Source organism: Dasypus novemcinctus, chromosome 29, assembly GCF_030445035.2.
Source record: "Dasypus novemcinctus isolate mDasNov1 chromosome 29, mDasNov1.1.hap2, whole genome shotgun sequence".
Lineage (NCBI taxonomy): Eukaryota > Metazoa > Chordata > Mammalia > Cingulata > Dasypodidae > Dasypus > Dasypus novemcinctus.
Genome location: NC_080701.1, coordinates 21075472 through 21081471, shown reverse-complemented (window position 1 = coordinate 21081471; position 6000 = coordinate 21075472). Strand labels below are relative to the sequence as shown.

General features: G+C 58.3%; 1 protein-coding gene across 4 annotated transcripts in view; it reads left to right on the top strand.

Annotated features, from left to right (window-relative positions):
- Positions 1–704: 704 nt before the first annotated feature.
- The window catches only part of FGFR1 (fibroblast growth factor receptor 1), a 52406-nt gene continuing 47110 nt past the window's right edge, over positions 705–6000 (top strand). For 2 of the 4 annotated variants that reach the window (XM_058290030.2, XM_058290029.2), the window contains exon 1: positions 705–1150. The gene's annotated coding sequence lies outside the window, so the exon portion shown is untranslated. The remainder of the gene's footprint in view (positions 1151–6000) is intronic. The other 2 variants (XM_058290028.2, XM_058290033.1) reach the window with 2 other exon arrangements.

The following is a 6000-nucleotide window of genomic DNA, read 5'->3' as shown; positions in this document are numbered from 1 at the left end:
GCGACCTGTGGGCCACAAAACCTAAAGTACGTGTCTGGGTTAGGGGAGATCGGAATTGGTGGAGGGGGTCGACCTCCTCCTGAATAAAAACAGCTTGGATTTATTGACTGTTAACTATGTGCCAGGCCTGAAACCTACGTATCATTTAATCCTCAACTCTACGTGGCAAGGACTGTCCTCAAAGAAAAGGCGAGATCTCGAGTAAGAAAATCACTGCCCAAGTTAAACCAGCCATCAGACTCCAAAGGGGCCTCTTCCCACCTCATACACTCAAATGCCCATTTGCCATCGGCCTGAAATTCAGCCGCCCTCCCCGCAGCGCGCGATGCAAGGGCACGCGCGCCAAGGCGACCAGACCGCAGGCCACCGGCGGCAGAGCGGCGGCGGCGCGGCCCGGCCCCCGGGTGTCGGGGCCGCGGCGCGGGAACTACAAGGCCCAGCAGGCAGCTGCGGGGGGAGGAGGAGGAGGAGGGACCAGCGCGCGGGGGGAGTGAGCGAGCCTCGCGCCTCGCCGGCGCACAGCGCTCGGAGCGCTCCTGCGGCCACTGGTGCGGCGGCCTCGGCGGGAGGAGGCGGCCGGCGGGACCCCGAGCCCCGGTGGAACCGCGCCCGCAGCGCGCCGCGGAGCCCGGGCCGTGCGCGGAGCCGGGCGGCCACGTCGGCCCCAGGAGCGAGCCCCTGCTTAGCGCATTGCGGCGCCCTCGCCTGCCCCCGGCGCCCGCGCGCCCCGCCGCTGCCCAAAACAGCCGCCGCCGAGCGAGGACTTTGCTGCGGCCCGCGGCGCCCAGCGGGACGCCCGGTCCCCGCGCTGCAGCCCCGCACGCCGCGGCGCCGGCGCCCCCGCGGGACGATGGAGCCGGCGCTGCCCGCCGCGTGAGCCTCCGCCGCCCAGATCGGCGGAGCGGGGGGGCTCTGGAGACCCCCGGCGGCGGACGGGAGCCCTCCCCCCCGCCCCGCCTCCGGGGCCCCGGCTTCGGCTCCATTGTTCCCGCCCCGGCTGGAGGCGCCGAGCCCCGAGCGCCGCCGGGGGCCCCGCGAGGACGCGCGCAGAGCCCGGGGGCCGCGGGCCGGAGCGGGGGGACCCGGGCGCCCGCCCGCCCGCGCGAGCCACGGCGGACTCTCCCGAGGCGGCCCCGCAGCGCCGAGTGAGGTAAGAGCCGCGGCGCCCCCCAGCTCCGGGGCGGGCTCCGAGTCCCGGGCGGCCCCCGGCTGCGCTGCCTGCGCCGCAGCCCGGCCGGTCCGGCGCCTCCCTCCGCCCGTCACCCCCTCCCCGGCCCTGCGGCCCCCGCGCCGGCGTCCCGCACCCCTCTTTTGTCTGCCCTGCCCTCCCTCGGCCGGCCGCGCCTCGGGCGCCCCCTCCCCAGCGCTCGTCCCGCCGCCCAACTTTTCCGCCAACTCGCGCTCGGGCGCGGGCGAGGCGGCGGCTCGGCGGGGAGTGCGGCGAGGGACGCGGCCCGGGGCGGCGGCGGCCCTCGGCCCTCCGGCGACCGGGGGGAGGCGGGCGGGAGTGGGCAGCGAGGCGGCGTGTGCGTGTGTGTGCGTGGTGCCTGCCACTCCATTTCTTTTTGGTCCCCTCGTGGTGACTCACCCCGATTCAGCAGGTAGCTTTGGCCCGAACGCTGAAAAGCCGGGCCGGGTCTGGCTTTTTCCGCCTGGGGTCGGCTTCTGGGGGGGGGCGGGGGGGATCCTGAAGAGGGAGGGGAGAGGGGGGCAGCTTAGCGTCTCCCCGAATCGGTCTGAAGGAGGTGTCGTCACCCGCTGACTGCAGGTCTGCCCCAGCGGAGGGCGAGGCCGGAGTCGCCCTGCCCGAGGGGGCTGCTTCCACCTGGTCCGCCTCCCCGGGGTCGGGAGAAGGGAGAGGGCGCCCCGCGGGGGGTGGCCCGGTGTGGGGGAGGGGAGCGCTCGGGTCTTGGCGGTGGGGGAAGGGGGGAGGTTTTGGGGGGCGGGGTGCCCTCGGCAGCGCAGCCCACGGCTTCCCCAGGCCCAGACTCCGCGCTCTGCTCCCGGCTCCCCACTTCCGTTAGGTTTGGGGTGTGGAGAAGAGAGGGGGGGCAGAGCCCTCACTGCCAGGGGGATTTGTTGACGCTCTGGATGGGGTTCGCACCCTGGGAGAGCAGCCAGACCCCTTTTTCGTGAGCTGAGGCCACTCTGTCCTCTCTGGGCCCAGGAGCTGTAAGCCCGTTTTAGAAACATTTCTGCGGTGTCTTCTCTCCTCCAGCCCCCCCACCCCCAGCACTTTTTTTCTCCATTTTCCAGATGTAGCCGCGGCATCTGGTTCCGTTTCACCCCACGCGGGTACACCGCAGCCACAGGAACCTCCCTCTCCCTCCCACACCCCCTCCCCGTAAAACGGGGGTTCTTCCACTCGCCCTGGCCACCTCCCGCTTGAAAATGTCTCGAAACTTGGGGGCGAGGCATTGGGATTCGGGGAGGGAAGAAGTTACCTTGGCTCCCGAGTGACTTAAGATCCCAGCTGGGGTGTTTTCGGCCGCCGCCGGGCGGGTGGCGGTTGGGGCGCTTTCTCTAGGGTGCCGAAATGACACGTCGCGGGAGACGGGGCCAGGGTTTGAGGGGATGACAGTGGCCGGCCAGTTCCTCGGCCTCTGGGACGGCATTGGCCCTGACGGAGGTTTCTGGAACAAAAGCCTGGCTTTTCCCTTCAGCCACAGCTTCTGTCCAGAGCCCGCGGCCCTTTCGGGGTCGCCCATCCCCGGCTGCCCCTCTGCCCTCCCCGGGTGGCGCGAGCCCGGAGCGCAGTGGCCGGGGACAGGGGCGGGGGGCCGCGGAGGGGGCGGCGCTGCCCCAGGCCCTTCTTACGTGTTTTGAAGTTCTTTGGGCTGCAGCCCCCGGAAACTCCAGTGGGACGTTTTAACCATTTAAATAACGGGCTGCAGATCTGAAAGCTTGGGAGTTTGTTGGGGTGGGAGTTTAATAACCTTTGAGGGAGGAGAGCAGCGCCTTCTGGTCCCAAGTTGCGAGCGGGCGGGGAGGGTTGGTCTCTCTCACCTTCTCTCCCAGGCCCTTTCAAATTGAAAACACTTCTCTGGTTTCCTTCTTTGGGCGGTAGTTGGGAGGCTGTAATGAAATCGCACTTTCTCTAGACGTGGTAATTAAGGTGACTGTTTCCTCCGCAGACGTGCCCTGCCCTTTGCACCTCCGGACCAGCGCTTTTTTGGGAATACCATCTAAATGGTAGAACCGTAGAGCGTTTAGCAGAAAGTGGCCATTTTCCCCCCTTTGGCCCGGCCTCCGGGTTTCCTCTTCCAGGCTTGTTTAAAAGCTAAGGAGCAGAGCCCCCGTGGGACGGACCTCCGTCTGGCTAATTACCCCCAAGCCTGGGTCCTCTCCCCTCCTTCCAGTGGGGGAGAGCAAGCTCTGCCACCAATGGCCTCCCTAATGACTTGTTTACAGATCCCCCCCCCCCCCCCCCCCCCCCCGTTTGGTTGGGAGGGGCTTCAGAAGCTGCTGCTGACCCTTGGAGTTCAGAGTTCAGGGTGTTTGGGGACCTGGAGGCTGCTGGGGCCTGGCTCCAGCTGGGATGCTTGTGCACCGCATCAGCGATGAGCGCCCCATGAAATGTCTGTAGCATTTACTCTTAGTCATAGCTGAGTGTCAGCTTTTGAATGAGGACCATCCTGACGGAGAGCTACTTGGACACGTGTCCTTTCACTGCTTGTTCTGGCAGTGCCGGCAGTTGTGTCCATTTTGGTGCATTTTATCAATGGGGATTTGGATCAGAGTTAGGGCATCCTCTCACTTCCTTTGGTTCCACAACAGACCTAGGGTGCTTCTTTTCCTTGGCCCCTGGCCATGGAGGACGGTAGAATCTTCTATGTGGTACCCTTGGAATACCAAGTAAGAGGCACAGGAAGAGCTGGAGGAGCAGAGCAGATGCTATTGTCTCCCACCTTCAGAGAGAGGGTTAGAATACATGCAGGCATCCATCCCTAAGTCTGGGCTAGCTTTATTCCTGGTGGACTCCGAGGGCAGGAAAACTGAATTGAGCAATCCATAGGCAGACTCCAGCCATGGAGACCAAGGGAAATCCGTGGGTTTCTGCTTTTGGTTGTGTGCTTTTTGGTTGGCTGGTTGGTTGGGATATTGACCCGAAACAAGACTCCTAAGAAAGGAGATGTGCTCGTGTGTGCTTCGGGTTTTAGCATCCAGCTTTTCTGAATGCTTTCCTCTTGCTTGCATTTTTAATCTCTCTCATCAAAAGGGCTGTTGGTAATCGAGCGAATTAAAGAGCTTCCTTGGAAAGTTTGAGCCTGCTGCTGCTCGGGGAAAAGAAGATTCCGAGTCTTGTTCTGCAAGGGCCTCAAATCACTTGAGATGTGCTTAATTTCCTCTTGGGAAATTTGTCTTGCATTTGTCTTCCCAAGAGCTTTGTGAAAGGTCTGAATGTGGCAGGGACTGGTGAGAGTCCAGATGTAGAACTTTAGAGAAGATTCTGGGGTTGCCAGAGAGGACTAAATACCAGACTTTTGCTGAGATATTTGCACCCCCTCCCCCTCAAGGTTGTATCTGCCTTAAACAGAACTCTGTTCTCACCACTTTCCCCAGCCCCTCATACAACTAAAGAAGCTGTGTTGGCTCCCTGCATAACGCGCCCCCATACCTTAGGAAATAACACTCACCTCTGTTATTTACACTTGTTAGGCACGCATCCAAGCTTGTGTACAACAAGCGAATAAGGTGATGTTCTACTTTCTACTTAAACTTTTCACTCCTGAGGACATTTGGATACTTCTATTTACAGAGACTGGAAACAAAACAAAACAAAAAATAGCATTTTCCTTGGGCCAAGTAAAATTTTGCAAGCTGCGCTGCATAACTTTAAAAAAATGTTTATTAAGGACTTGCCATGCCACTCCCAACAGTGGGTAGAGAATGCTTGCTTTTGGGAAAAGTGACCATTTCTGTTAAGTCTTATTCCCGTTAAAGGGATTAATGTTTTGGTGTTACTCCCTCAATTCTGAGAAATCAAGATGTTTAGAAAATTTCCTGGTTGGTATTCCTCAGACTAGAGAGTTTGGCTGGCTAAGAAGGGGTACTGGCTATTGCTTTCTCTAGTACCCTTTTCTGGAAGAGTATCTCTTTATCACAGGGGTTCTTAACTAGGGTTCTGTGAGTTTTGATTTGAAATTCCAAAAAAAACATTCTTGTGGGAAAGTGTTGGTGCAGGTGTGATATAGTTATTAAATAATACACAGTATGGTATGGGCTTAGTAAGGGATCCGTGGTTTTCACCTGTCTGGCAAAGGGGTCTGTGGAACAAAAAAGGTTAAGAACCCCTGCTCTTTCAGCTTCCTCTCGATCAGCCTTTTTTTCTTTCATTCATTTACTCATTACTCATTCAGTTCATTCATTTGCTCATTACTCATTCATTTACTCATCAGTTGAAAATGTGTCAGTGTCTACCCTTCCATAAGGAGAGAAGGGAGAAGGGTACATGCATTTAAGAATACAGGATGAAATAGTAAGCATCATATGAGAAGGGCAGAGAGGGTGTTTTATAAGAAGTTCAGCTGGAAGGACCAGGAAAGGCTTGTGGAAGCAGTGGCTTCTTAGAGTGGTCTCGAGGATGGAGGAAGGGCAAAGAAGAAACACTTGCACTTGCACAGATGTGTGGACGTTGTCTAGGCTTTGCTGCCCAAGAAAAATAAAACGTGAGCCACATGCAATTTTCCATTTTAAATGAGAAGAAGTAAGTGAAATAGATTTTTAAATTAATTTCTTGTTGTTTTTTTACATTTGGAGAGAATATTTGATTAAACGCAGGATAGCAAAAATATTGTCATTTGAACATATACGTCAATGTAGAAACTGTTAATGAGATACTTTACCTTCTTTTCCACTCCAGTGTGTACTTTCTGTTTATAGCGCTTCTCAGTCTGAACTAGCCACATTCCAAATGCTTCATAGCCGCTCGTGGCTGACGGCTGCCATGTGAAACAGGCCTAGAGTAGAGGGCCTGAAGACACTGGTGAGACTCACCTT